General features: G+C 37.8%; 1 protein-coding gene across 3 annotated transcripts in view; it reads left to right on the top strand.

The window, feature by feature from the left end:
* Positions 1 to 15,423, top strand: part of ZNF462 (zinc finger protein 462) — a 152,719-nt gene that overhangs the window by 45,201 nt on the left and 92,095 nt on the right. The gene's annotated exons all lie outside the window — the stretch shown is intronic.

Below are 15,423 nucleotides of genomic sequence, written 5' to 3' on the forward strand. Positions count from 1 at the left end.
CTATGTCACACTGGCTTTGGAAATAGATTGGTAACAATCTTGTGCTTTATACTTTAGACCAGTTTAAAAAGCATCTGATTTACTGATTCCTTAATGTCACTTAAGATGCTTTGGCGATTAGGTTGACTATTTGACTGTTTGCTAGTCTTTCATTGATACTGTTTCTTCTTGGATTAACTTTGGTAATATATGTGTTTCTAGACACATTACATTAGTTTTACACATATTGCCATGAGTTTTACATGGTAATTTAAAAATTATAATACATTTTCCTTTACATTTTTGGATATTGTCTTCTACTTATACTTATTTTCTATATTTATGTTTTGCCCTCCTCCCTTTTTGTTAATTAGGCTAGCTAATTGTTTTAATTTAATTTTATATAGCATACTTTTAAAAAATGAAAGTTACTGAGTAAATTACCTTATTATTTAATATATGGATTCCTGAGTTTATTTTTATTGTAATCAAATCTGTTCTTCCACTTTTCTTCTTCTGTCTTTCCATTTCCCCTGGACTTGAGTTAGATGTTTGATTCATTTAGTATTGTTATTTCTTGATTTATAATGTTCATAAAGCTGTGACGTTTCCTCTAAGTATTGCTTTTACCAGATTCCACATTTAAATATGTAGCATTTTAAAAGGCATATTCTACTTGTGAGTTTTTATTTCTGGTTACCCCAGAAATTGCTTAGGAGAATGTTAAAAAATTTTCTCAAATGTTTGGGATTTTTCTTCTCTTTTTTCTTCTTCTTTTTTTTTTTTTTTAACATACCTTTATTTCACTGTAAGTAGAAATTATGTACTGTTTTTTAAATTTGTAATTTATTATCTCTTAATTCTGGCATGAAATACTTCTATAAACCTCCATGGGCACTTGAAAACTTTTGTAGATGTCTCACAGATACTTGAAATGAAAATATGTTTTCTATTTCAAGATATAGAATATGAAATGTACCTCTTAACTCAATTTTATGAATTGTATGAATTATATCCTCGGTGGTCTTTCTCCAGTTAATCTGTTAAGTGCTTGTGCCTATTTCTTGTATCTGTTGCCATCTTTATTTCTTTATCTATTTGGTGCTGCTAGAGAACATAAATATTCATAATAAATCTTCATTGTGGATTGTACTTTTACATTATTAAGTATTCATCTTTATCATGTTAAAAGCTTTTGTATCTTGAATTTAACCATGAATAATATTAATCATGATTTCTTCTTTCTTTTGCTTGGTGTATGTTTAATGATACTAGATTTTTGTATCATTTTACTATATATGTGTCTCTTATAGACAAAATCCAGTTAGAGATTGTTTTTTAATTTACTCTGGGGATGTTTTCCAGAGGAAGAATTATCCAGTTCACATTTATTGGTATATCACATATACCTAATTCTAATTAATTTTATGCATTCTCTTTTATATTGCTGTGCAATTTCCTTTGTCCTCTTCATTTTATTATATAATCTGCATTTTCCTTTGAGTTCTTTCCTCTAGTAATTCAAAGCTATATAGTCTGTTTTTATTTTTATTACTAAATTAATGTTCTTACACTTTTTTTGGGAAATTTGTTAACTTCACAAATGAAACAGTATGTGTATTTATTTTTGTCCTACTGTGAAAGTTGAGAATATTTGCCCATATCTACATATTTATTTTTATTTTTATTTATTTTTATATTTTTTTTGAGACAGGGTCTCACTCTATCACCCAGACAAGAGTGCAGTGACATGATCTCGGCTCACTGCAACCTCTGCCTCCCAGGCTCAAGCAATTCTCCTGTCTCAGCCTCCCAAGCAGCTGGGATTACAGGCACGTGCCCCTACCACCCGGCTAATTTTTGTATTTTTAGTAGAGACAGGTTTCACCATGTTGGCCAGACTGGTCTTGAACTCCTGACCTCAAATGATCCACTTGCCTCTGCCTCCCAAAGTGCTGGGATTACAGGCATGAGCCACCTCTGCCCGTTTATATTTATCCTCTAAAACTTTTACACTTCCATCTATGTATTTTATTATGGTTAAGTTTTTTTTTTTTCCAATTCTGCGTACTTTTATAGTTATTATGGGGTGATTTATTGTTATTATAACTACTACATTTAAGGAATTATAATTTTATTTTGTAAGTATTATCAGTTATTCAATTGTAGTTTTAAATGTGAGTGGATTCAGTGCTCACAGCCTCTGCTTACCTCTAAATTTCCTGTTCTTGAGATCTTGATTTTGAACCTTCTATCGGTTGTATTTTGAAGAAAAGTTACTTACGTGCTGCATTCTCTGACTATGCTGATTAGAAAATCATTTTTTATTATTTTTATATATTAAAAAAACTGGTTGCGAACTTAATTGGAAATTGAATACTTGGGTATTGTTCTCTCTTTCTTGAGCCTCTGCAGACACAGCTTCACTTTTTTTTCTGTCATCAAATGTTACCGTGAAAAAGTCGGAGGACACCTGACTTTTTCTGTTATAATTGAGTAATTGTTAAAGGTCTTGATATATATAGAATTCAGTGTTTAGCCTTGAAATTCTGTAACCTCACCAAGATGCTTCAATTTTACTAATTCAGTCTTACTTTTTCTTTCTTGGAATATCAGATACTCTTATTTCAACTAAGTATTTTCTACCACAGATTGAAGCATATTTAGTTTAGTTTTGTTTTGTTTTGCTGTCTACTTCTACAAAACCTTTTATCTGTATGTTCGATCTGTTTTCAAACCTTCTTATCTGTCATCATCTCCACTTGCTTTCATCTACTTGTCTTTTTCCTCTGCATTTTGTGCAGTTTTTTGAAGACTGTTTTCCACATCATCAACTTTGTTTTTGATTTGTGGATTTTACCTCTTATAACTTTAATATATTTATTACTTCTGCAATGATATTATTTTTGTCATCATTTTCTTTCTTCAACTGCCAGCCTCTCTTTCATCTTGTGCTGATGTCTTGTCATCTTGTCTTTGATCTCTTCTTTCATAGAATCTCTGTTAATTGTTGTATATAATTTTCTTCTGTGTCCTGTTCCTTCAAAATAGATTTTTTCCATGGGTGTTTTCCATGCCATATTTTTCTGTCATCCTCCACCCTTTGTCTTAGTGTTTGTTTGTTTGTTTGTTTTTTTAATAACTCATTTGTCTTCAGGGCACAACTAGCAGAACTTTTTCTTGGCCCTCAAAAAACGAGAGAAACATCTCTTTAAATCCCCTCCTGAAGCCCTGCTTAATTCTGCTTTTAGAACCTGAGTTTGTGTCTTGATGGCTTGACTTGCTTCTGTAGTCCTGCAGCAGTTTAGAAGGGTTCTGGCTAGGTTCCTGGGAAGGACACCGTTGAATTTTTCTCTCTGAACTTCATGATTCTAAGTTTTAAGTCTTGCTTTTGATTCAAGGGTCCTGTAAGTTTATTGGTTTGGTGTGGCCAGACTGTATGTTTTGTCTTTTATTTTCCCTAGCCAAGCCTTTGTTAGCAGTGTGAGACAATTAGCCATCATTTTTTTCTGGAAATTTCTTTGGTTAGCCTAAAGCATATATCCTTCTTTTGAGGGATTTCCAGACACATCGGTGTCTTCAGATGTTGGTTCTTAACGGAGAGGTTAGCCCTGCAGTATAACTTTAGGGCAACAATCAAATGACCACTCTAAGCTTGGAGGTATTTTCTGATAAGATTTTATTTATCATGAAAGCTTCCTGTCATGGAAGAGTCTAGGATCCTGAGGATTTACCCAAACTCTTAGTATTTTCCAGGTAAAATACCCTGATTCTTTCCTTTGTGGATCCATGTCCTGCTTTAGAAATACCAAGGACACCATGTCATGAACCTTTCTGAAGCTTTTAAGGGAGATATGGGTATCAGTATCAGCACTTGCAGTAGCCACAGTCTTCATTCTTTCAAGACGAATAATTGTCTTTTATGAGTGTACTCATGTTAGTTTCTGATGCTGGGTCTGCAACTTAGTATTTTCTCATTAATTCCCAAACAAGAAGTTAAATATTTGCAAACAGTAGTTGTCTCCTGTGCTCTTCAAGGACTGCATAGTTATTATTGCATTCAGCCAGTTGGCAGCATTTTAAAGTAGGGCTCCAATGCAGTGGAGCAGGGAATGCCCACTGTTCTCGCTGGTGGTCTCAGGGACTGTTTCATACAGGAAGGAAAACTTGAGCTTGGTCTTAAAACTTGCTTGGACCTCAGATTCACCCTGAGAATATATAAAAAAGATCACTGGACCTCAACATCAGAGTTTCTGTTTCAGGTCTTGGGTGGAACTCAATAATTTGCATTTCTAACAAGTTCTTTGGTGATGCTGGTGCTGCTGGTCCAGGGATTAGACTTTGAGAACCACTGTCTTAGAGGGTGGGGATTACTTAGACCTTCCAAAAGCAGGTAAAAGTGTTCTACATGGAGGAAAACCATGAACAAACATAGAGATCTCAACATCTTCCTGATTTCTAAGCTATTCTCTTCAGAATGGTAACAGACTCTTCTAAGAGACCCTTAGGGAAGATATCTTAAAAGTTAAAGATGATTCCTAGACTTTCTGATACATTTAGATTTTTTAAATATCCAACAAATGGATATAGATACCCTGTAGGAATAAAGTTAGATAAATAAATAAATAAAAGATAAAGATAAATTAACATATTAGTAAAGAGAGAAAAATATTCCAAGTTGCAGTTGGTTTCAGAATGCAGTATATAATTTGAAGCGAAATCCAGTATCAACAATATTCTGGTATCATTAGTCTGAGTCACTCACTAGGTGTGCCACCAAAGAGGCTGGCTTTTTTTGACAGACATTTGTAAGGCTGACTACTCTTCTCCTTTCCATTTTACATGAACCGACCCTGCTATGTCCAGGTCCTCCTAAGGCTCGTTCAGCTAGCCTCTTCAGTGACTTTGTTGGCAGTGCACATTTTCCATAAGAAACAAGACAGTGTTTCTCGTGGGGTAGATTTGGCAGGCATAAAGCTACTACATAACCTTGTTCTGACTCCATGAGGTTGGATTCTAAAGATAATTCAGTGTTATAGCTCTTGTTCTTCTGTGTATACCTTTGTCAGCAACTTTCAGTCTTCCAAATGTGTTTCCAAAGTATAAACACACTGCTTGCATGCCTAAGAAGTTCTTTGAGTAGTGAAACTGCAAAAAATGGATTTTGTACCTTTTCAGTTACTCTCCTGGGTGTGAATTCAGGGTAGAGGAGATACTTGTGTTTATTCTGAAATCTGGTCTTTAAGATCTCTCCACTGGACACGATGAACCTATTGATGGTTAACTTTTAGAGTAGAGTCTTCTCTTTGACTTAAGGAAGGCACAAATAATATTGTTTCAGTATCTTTCAGGGAGGCTAAGAAGAAAAAATTCTGTTTCTACCTAATTTTGTTATACTCCCTCCACTGAAAATGTTTATACAGTTTTGAGCTATAGGACAGAATTGTTTCTCAGGCTTTCCAGGATTCTTTGCAAACAAGAATAAAAAAGGCTTTGTGGAGGGAAGGCAACCAAATGGTCTCAAGTGTAGTCAGGTGATGACTCCAGGTGTCACATCAGTTCAGGGTAGCTTAGCAGTGTTATAAACACATAGGTAGAACAATGCAGCCAGAGGCAGCTTCTCCATGGATGATGAGGAAAAGGAGGATGGTCATTTATTTAAAACTTATGGATAAGTGGAGACTTAGAATTGCTAGTGGAGACTTAGAATTGCTGGTTTCCCAGTAGTCGGCTAACCACTGCGATGTAGCTTCATTAGCTTCATAAGCACTAGGTTTTGTTTTGTTTTGCTGTTCATGAATGCTCTCTGGAATTCCTTAGGTTCTTGAACATTTAGTTCGATTTGGTACCACTAGTTAATTTTCTCCTGGAAAGCAGGCATGCATACAGTTAGTACTCATAGCACAAATCTCATCAAAGCCAGACCTATGCCGGGCCCTGGGGATATAAGAATAATAAAAAAAAAGCATTATTTACCCTCTGAAGAGTGACTTATAGTAGCCTGGGGCCCTGTCACTTTGAAAGAAGATGATTTTACACATTGGAGAGGAGAACATATGCATTGTTTTTCACAGAAATTTTAGTCAGAGGCCACATGCTAAAGACCTAACCTTTTGTTTGTTTGTTTGTTTTGTTTTTTGAGACAGAATCTCACTCTGTGACCCAGGCTGGAGTGCAGTGGCATGATCTTGTCTCACTGCAACCTCTGTCTCCCAGGCTCAAACAATTTTCCTGCCTCAGCCTCCCGAATAGCTGGGATTACAGGCGCCTGCCATCAAGCCCAGCTAATTTTTTGTGTGTGTGTTTTTAGTAGAGAAGTGGTTTCACCATGTTGGCTAGGCTGGTCTTGAACTGCCTACCTCGAGTGATCTGCCCGCCTCAGCTTTCCAAAGTGCTAGGATTATAGGCAAAGGCCACTGTGCCCAGCTGACTTGATCATTTTTAATGACATTTGCCCCTTACTCACAAACCCACAGGATTATCAACTGTCCTAGTTGGGTGCAAGGGCCGTATCAGTAGGAAAGACAGACCAATCACATACCTTCACCTTGGTTTTTTTTTTTTTCTGAAAAAATTTTTGGTAAGATACCCAAATTAGAAAAATAAAACTGAAAACTCATGATATCATATAGTATGAGGGCTGCTAAGATCATTTAAAACCATAGAATTATAAAATCTTGGACTTGGGAGAGAACTTGTTGACCCTCTAAGGATCCAGAGACTCCCCAGCCAAGACCCCATGAAGGGCCTCTAAAGACAGGTGGGTTATATGCAGAGAATGAAAATACCTGGAGATCATTTAGTTTTCAGTCTCAGCACTATTGACATTTGGGGCCAGATAATTATTTGTTGTGGGGGCTGTCCTGTGCATTGTAGAATGCTTAGCTGCATCCCCAGCCTTTACCCACAGATGCTGGGTACGATAACTAAAACTGCCTGCAGATACTGCCAAGCGGCCCCAAGTTGGGGCGAGTGGGGAATAAAATTACCCCTGGTTGGGACTACTGCTTTATGACAACACAGGGTTGTAGAGTAATCTAACACTCATGATCAATCTTTTTCGATTGGTTGGAATCCTATCACTCAGAAGCTCTAGTTCATTCGTTTGTTCCTTCCTTCATTCAACACATATTTCTGAGTACCTGTTGAGTACACTGAGTGTTCCCGGGGCTGAAGATCCCAATGTGAGCCAGACAGATCTAGACTCCTTCTTAGAGTACTTGTGTTCTGGTAGGAAGAAAAGACCACAGACCAACAAGGGTCATGCCAATAGTGAAGGAAATAAAGTAGTGTATTGCAGTAGAGAGAAACTGTGTGTGTGGGTTGGTGTTATGAGTAGGGGTTTCAATTTTATAGATTTTGTAGGGGTTGGGAGTGGTGGCTAACTTTAGATAGAGTTGTCAAGGAAAGCCCCTGGATTTAATTTAATTTAATTTATAAGAAGGCAGTCACATGAAGGTTGGCATTTATATGTCTCTGAATAATAAAATGTAAGGGAATGAATTTAATCAGGAAAAAAAATCTTACAAAATATGAGAGGAAAATCTTGTAAAACAGGTCCTTTGTACAAAAAGGTTGAACATCATGATCTAATCTCTTCATTTAGCAAAATGATCAAAGTAAGGGCCTCAAAAGACTTGTTCTCAAGGTGAAGATGGCAGGCAGAGACATCATACCTACTGTCACTTTTTGGTTTTAGTGACCTGAGAACAAATTCCTTAATTGACTGGATAGGCATTTCTGTATGCCTTTTTTTGTTTGTTTGTCTTTTGTTTTTTAAATAGCTCAACAGTGGATATGCTGAAAAACCTAACTTTGTTGGGCAAAAGTGGGATTTATCATTAAGGATTTATGGAATGTGAGGCTTGGCTCCTTAACTGAGCACTGTAGTGTTTTTACCTGGTAATAAAGTATACTGTTGTGTTGGTGGACAAATGTCTAAGCTTTCTGCTTGGTTCTTGGGATGTAGGAATTTTTAGGAATAAACTTACTTACTAAAAGTATATTGCGGATTGCAAGAGAAAAGAAATTTCTTAGCTTTCATTTTTAGAAAATTTCTAATTTGGGGGTATATTCCAGTCCCATATAGAAACACATATGATGTTTTTCCTGCTATAAGGTTGCATTAATTTGTTGAAGCAAGGGTAGGAAAACTAATGGATCTGAATGAGCCAGTTGGTTATTTTGATAAGGGAGAAGGACAGCCTTCTATTGGCTTCTGCTACAGGTAGAAGTCAAGAGGAGGTAAAAAAAAAAAAAAATCACAGTCCCCTTGAGTAGGAGGACTTGAAAGCATGTATGGTCTACATAGGCCTCAGGCACTGTTTGCCTTTTCAGAAAGTAGGCAGTTTAGGACTTTATCCTCACAGGGTAGCTATATTAGAAACCATGGTTTGGAGAAAGATACACAGACAGACAGATTCAAGTGCCAGGCTTAGGTAATCAGTTTTGTCTGCTATAAGAAAATAGACTGGAAGGGTTATTACATCAGGGGCTGCCACTGATGGAGGCAGGCTCAGAATCATTCTCATCTAAAGGAAGTGAATTGTCTGAATTTTTTGAGCAAATGATGAGCACAGAAAAGTGAGCAAGTCTCGGGGAGATTAGATTGAGATTTTCCCCAGATAAGAGATGTTATTTCAGCAAAACTTCCTCACACCCTCCACAAGTCAATGGCCATATATCATTGTTTTTCTTTGCATAGTAATAGAAAACAAGGTAAGTTGTTAAAAATGGTTCCTGGATTCATTCACTGAATCTGTAGAATTGAGACTTGGTATATTTAGCTGAATCTTGTGAGCCAGGAACACTTGGGGCCATGAAGACACACCCAAGGCCCAAGGTCAGTCAGGCTGACCAGCCCCCAGGGAAAGTTCTCAATTCACATCTTGGTCTTTCATGATGTGGAAGATGACTTTTACTGCAGCTTCTGCTTACTCTGCGTCTTAATCAGTTCTGTAATGAAGACCCAGCAGCATATCTGCAACTTCCCTTTAATTTTACAATTTTTATAATGAGAGTTCTTGTGTGGAAAGTGTTGGTGGAAACCCAGCCAGCATTCTGAAGAGTCGATAAAGCAACACCATGATTTTCTGTCTCTGCTGTTTGGGCGAGGTTTAGCTCTGGAGGGAAGAAATCAGTTATCTCTTGTTTTAAGTACAAGGGCAAGAACAGCTGCAGTTTCCAAGGAACTTCCTGGTGAACCCATGACATTTCAGAGAATTCCTCAATACTTATTATTTCTCACTTACTCATTCTTAGGACACCAAGAATGGGTTCCCATCATTTGAAAGGACATGATGAGCTGGAATCTCATTTATCATGGTTGCATTTTGAGAATTTCAGTGAGGGGGAGGCATCTTCATTTTGTTTTGTTTTGTTTCTAAACCACATCTCAAGAAAATTGTCAAGACGCTTCTCAGAATTAGAATTATCCAGTGAACTGCAAGTTCCCCTTTACAGACAATGAAGTCTAAAGCTACTGAGATATCAGCCTGCTTCCTCCCTTTCTTTTCTTGTCCCTTCTCTCCTTTTATCTCCTTATTCAAATCACACGCTTCCTTTTCTACGGACAGGAGAGCTGGCAGACTGCCTATTGGCCTGTTGGCCTCAATTAGCCTTATATCATTGCAAAGGAATGCATGAATTCTCCAGAAGGTATGTAGTATCTCTTTCTGTATGAGACACTCACTACCTGCTTTCATAACAAGTCACTCAGTCAGAATCACTTCTTATTTACATATCCAACATTTTTAGCCACTTGGATTACATCCCTAGATGCTCATTTCGTTTTAATGATGATCCCAAAGGTATCTATTAAGAAATAGTACTCTAGCATACTCTGTAGTACTTGAAAACTTTGTGCAGGAGAGCGAACCTAAAATAAAAAGTAACCTGAAGGCTAGCATCCTTGGCCAGTAGGTGACTGGGTTATTAATCTGCAAATTGCCTGCTTCAGACTTTGTGCTTATGTACAAGGTCCCACAGATGGACCAGGCCAACTGTATACAACAGAGGCCACATGCATTGGCAGGACTTGGTCTCATGGTATTTCCCTGCTACTATTTAAATTCAGTCTCATATTGGGGGTTACATATGTGATTGCAAATTAATCCTTTCTCTTCTGAAAATTTGGTTTTGAAGAACAGCTGTGTCTCCCTTCTGAATTCCTTAATTATTTATCCTCCCTGATATGTTAAACCTTTCATTAGTGTGGTGAATTGCCAAGAGTACACAGAACTGCTTAGATCATGTAGCAAACAGTATAAACATTTGATAGGACATTTGAAGACCACATGGTGAGCCAGAATCTATAATAGTACCAAATGCTATGGGATTGTTGGAGGTAGCTTGTTGTTGGAAGTTGCTTGTTGGTTTATTTTGCTGGTTTATTTTTTATTTTATTTTATTTTATTTTTTTGAGACGAAGTCTCACTGTGCCACCTAGGCTGGAGTGCAGTGGCACGATCTTGGCTCACTGCAACCTTCGTCTCCCGGGTTCAAGCAGTTCTCTGCCTCAGCCTCCCAAGTAGCTGGGATTACAGACGCCCGCCACCACACTCAGCTAATTTTTTTTTTATTTTTAGTAGAGACAGGGTTTCACCATCTTGGCCAGACTGGTCTTGAACTCCTGATCTTGTGATCTACCCGCCTCGGCCTCCCAAAGTGCTGGGATTACAGGTGTGAGCCACTGGGCCTGGCCTGCTGATTTATTTTTTTACACTCTAACATGGAGATAGTACCTATGTCATTTGTATTTATTCAGAAAAGAACTGATTCTGCCCCACTCTTGTTAAATTTGAAGGGCATATGCCCATATATGAGTTAAAATTAAATCAAGAAAATTAATTACATATATATGTATGTAATTAATTATATATATAATTATGTGTGTGTGTGTATATATATATTTGGACATTCTGTATTTGCATTTGTAGTTTTGATTCCATAACTACTGTTCCTGAAAGAGATTTCACCTCAACTTTTCAGTTCATTACTCTTTGGAAAGATGCTTTAAATGATTATTAAATTATTAGAACTTCCACTTCAGCCTTAACAAGTGTAAATGATTAGTAGTGATATAGAACTCCCTTTGTTGCTAAGAATAGCAACCCAACATTTACAAGTTTACTAGGACCTTTTTATAAAAAGAAATCATTTTTCATCTTAAGGTCCTAGGGCTTGCAATTAAAAATATTAACTTCCCAGTACACATCACAACTCTTTGACCTCAGCATATCAACAGTTTCTGATCTGCAAATAGAGTTTTTAGAATGATCTTTAGTTTCTTGATTTTTCTGTTTTTCTAGCTGAACTATTCCAGAATTTATGTATTCTATGACCTGTCTTTGGATAATTGGCTTTTCCATTCATAAGAAAGAAAACTAAGAAAAGTTCAAACAACAGGTGCTAATGAGAGCCTTTTATTAGAATTATGACTGAGGAGAACTGGGAAGTTTAGTGTCTTATAAATGAAACTAGGTTTCTGGAGTGGACAGAGGAAAAGCACCTTATGGTGTTTCTGGTTCTATTTCTCAAAGGCTTTGAAGGTTATAATTAGTTGCTACTGAATCACATGGCTGTGGTGCTTCACAGCTTTATTTCTGGGCTGCAGCCCTTCAGTCAGAGAACAGGTTAGATCCAGGCAAGGCCTATGCCTTTTAATTTGATCACTTCCTGAAGACAGCTGAGATTTTGACTTGAGGACCACATTTATGCTCCTGGGCCCTCAAACTAAAGAGCAATGTTTGCCAAGCTGACCTGGACCAAGTGATGGTGGCGGGCCTGAAGAATGCTACACAATGTCAACACCTGCCCGCTCCAGTTACGTCTGAGCAGTGAGTTGGAAGGATGGACGATGAAGCTGTGGTTTGTCTCCTTCCTCCTTCACAAGAGGGAAAACTGAGGCGTAATGGATCCCTGGAATTCTGAGCACAGAAAGTAGGTGGGCAGGTGGTATAAATTAGAATTGGTGTTCTTAAGATTGAAAATGAGCAGGCTTTGTCCATAATTTACTTTTCCTCATTTCTGTATATATGTTTCAAATCTTTGACATCATCTCTGGATGTTCTTTATATCTTCAAGAATTTGTCGAACATAAACAATTGGATTTTGGGTTTCCCCGTCAAAACCCCACATTTTGAAATCCTCAAACTATAAATGCAAACTGAACAAATCAGCAACGAGTAAGTAGTACTAAAGGCAGTGACTAAATTAGGATAGTCTAGGGGTTTCATGTTAGGAGCACCAGTCACATTAGGTGCCAGTTACTGTAGAATGAATCTGTGTTCACCTTGCAGGGATCATGATGGGTGGTGTTTAAAGTCTAGGCATCTGAGGCCTATTTGACCTTGAAGGACCTGGACATATATCTGGGGTAGAAGACAGGGTGCTTGTTCGATTTGCAGATTCATCTCAAGACCTTTTGAAATAGACTCTTTTTAGTTAGTTCAGAAACTTCCTCTTTTACTTTTGATTTTGCTGATTTTGGTGAGAAAAAATATTGCTAATTTCATCATCATAGTATTATTAAATGAAGTAAGTAGATAAGAGATCAAAGCTTTTAACTTAAAATCATAATTTTATAGCAGATCAGTGACTAGATTAGCCTCTTAGGGTTGTTGCTCTTCGGGATTGATGAAATAGATATGCAGAGCTTATTTCTCGCCTTTTTTTTTTTCTTGGTTCTGGTTTCTTAGAGGATTACCATCTGCTGCAAAAACGTGAATGGGTCATCCTCATGTCCATTGTGTTTTTGTCTCTGTCCTTCCCTACTCCCTTCTCCTCCACTTGCTGTCACTTTTTGCACATGTGCCCATGTACCATCTCATAAACATATCAAGTTTCTCTCTCTTTGATTGGGCCATGCCAGCAACTTCTGTTTTCTTCTTCTGTCAGCGTCTTCAGGAGAAATGTGTACACAAAGGCAAGATGGCTTTCAAAGTAGGCTACATCCTCCTTTCAGTACTTGGTGCAGACATGAAATTGAAGGCCATTCAGCTCTACCTGATGCTGGTTCTCTCAGTGGCCTGGAGATTAACCTCTTCTAAGGCTCTGAGCTATTTTTGAGGCAGAGGCTGCAACAACATGAAAGCTAGAACCCATTAGGAAATCACTTTCATCATCTCTTCTTTTTCCAAATCAGTGGCTCTTTTTCTGATCTCATAACCCTTTAATCTCCTTTGTAGCAGAACAAGGAGACTTAGTTTATGTTTGTGTTCAGTGCAGTTAGCATCCTTGATAATAGCTTCAGAAGACACCAAGATATTAGAGAACTACATAGAGAGATGAATTTCATCTCTAGGTGAATGACTTAATACCGAAGGTGCCCTGCTTTCCTTCTGCAGAGCCGTAACTTTTGTTGATGTTGTGCAAATCAGACTCAAACTTTCCAAAAGACACACAGCAGAAAGCCTTTTGTTGCATTATTTCTAAAGGCTTGAAGTTTTGAAGGGAAGAGATTTTGTTTTCCTCTCTGCTACACAATGGAGCTTTCAGAGAACCTCCTTTAAAAGGAATAGCTACAGCCTTTGTGTTGAAGGGTGTGTCTGTTGGCAGGGTCTGCTGATGCAGACAGACTGGCTGGTGATTAACAAAGGTCATTAGACTTTGGAATCTGGCAAGCAGAGTCGGATGGTATGTCTTCTGTGTGTAGAAGGACGACTTCCAAGAAGTCAAGGCATTCTGGAGGTCCCCCTGCTGCACCCCTAAATCCTGGTGTAGAACAGGATCTGGCCCAGGGTCATCCTCCTCTGACCAGGGCTCTGCTGGGACTAACAAACCAGCATATCAATCATGGAATAAAAGAACCTTTGGAGATCTTGGTGAATGACATTTGAGGAGGAGAAAGGTGCTGTTTTTCGAAGAGAAATGAAAACAGTTAATTCTTTGTTGGGAAGAGAAGAGCATAGGGGGAGCCCAGCCTGCTCTTCTAGCATTCATTTCTGATTGTTAGCCTAGCAGAATCTAGGAGAAGCCATGTTGTGCACGGAGGAGAAGCTCTGAGCTAAAATGGCTGCCCCTAAAGCTCAGAGGACTAGGGCAGCTTAGTGAGTCTTAGAGCTTCAGTGACGCAGGAGCTCATATCTCTTGAAAGTGTGATAAACACATTCAGCAGAGCTGTGGCTTGTTTGGCTGAGATGAAAGGACTAAGCTTGGGGGATGGGGAGTGCACACTGGATGATCTGCTTTTTTCTGTGAAGTGTTCTAAATGCAGGAGTTGTCTGCACCATGGAAAAATTTGTTTTCAGGTCTAATGGACTGTGCGAAAGGAGAAGTGGGGTGGGGCCTCAGTGACTGCTGTAATTTGATCCAGAGCTGATAGCAACCTCTTCCACACAATTTGGGTTGTTGCTTAGACATAAAAGCTTGTGTATCTGGAATATTGAGACTTAGCTGAAAAGAGTCTGGTGCACAGTTCAATGTTTATTGAAAAAGGATAAATTGCTGGGTGAAAGAAGAGGAGGTAAATATCTGTGGCTAACTCTGCAAGCTCAGTCTGTCCAGAACTGGACTCGCCAGAAGTTATTTTAGCATGCGATCAGGAGGAGCATTCTTTGATAGAAAATCCTTGTGTGATGGCTCCTTTCACTACATTAATATATTATTACTGGACCTTTTTCTTCCTGCAGAAATAATTTATCTTTTACAGTAAAAGTATAGAATATTACATCATAAAATACATTGGCTACAGCGTTAGTTCTTGGACATCTGGTTCTAGATTACAGTGACTCAGTAGAGTTTGTGATGATCTTAATGAAGTAACTTACTCATTAAGACAATAACAGGGTATCTCAACTTAGAATATACATTAAGATAGGAAGGACTTCACCTTTGTAATATATTTTTGACTTCTTGATGGTGGGACTCTCCATTGAGTTAGTGTGTAGCTTTCTGTATATTTCAGTCACACAGTAAATAGCAGAATGAAAGTAGCTGGGCAAGTTTTGATTTATTCCATGGCAGGTTCACAGCTTTTTGCATCCAGGTATGCACTTCATGTTTGTAAAGGAAAGAAGTGGAAAAAGATAAAGTCATGACTTAGAAGCCCTTCTTCAAAAATGCAAGTTTCTGTTGTCTTCATGCAAATTGAGGTGCCAAGGTGCAACTTTAAACAGAAACTGGATTGTCATCCAAAGTTGGTTGTTTGAAAACCTCATGAGAAATATTTTATGACCTAATTAGATTGAAGAAGCTGTTAGGTTATAATTGGTAGGTAGTAAAAGAGCAAATAGTCATTTAGCTCGTGGAAAAAAAAAACCCACAACTAAGCTATTTGGAGAAGGGAGGAAAGAGAGGTGCACCCCAATATCAGCAAAGTTATTAAAATAAGAAAAGCTACAATAAAAATGCCCTACCTCAACTCTGAAGATTTAAATACTATTTCACTATTTGGTGATAAAACACCAAGGTAATAATAACTAAATAAACAGCTAATGAAGGTTG

Source organism: Chlorocebus sabaeus, chromosome 12 (genome assembly GCF_047675955.1).
Source record: "Chlorocebus sabaeus isolate Y175 chromosome 12, mChlSab1.0.hap1, whole genome shotgun sequence".
Taxonomy (NCBI): Eukaryota; Metazoa; Chordata; class Mammalia; order Primates; family Cercopithecidae; genus Chlorocebus; species Chlorocebus sabaeus.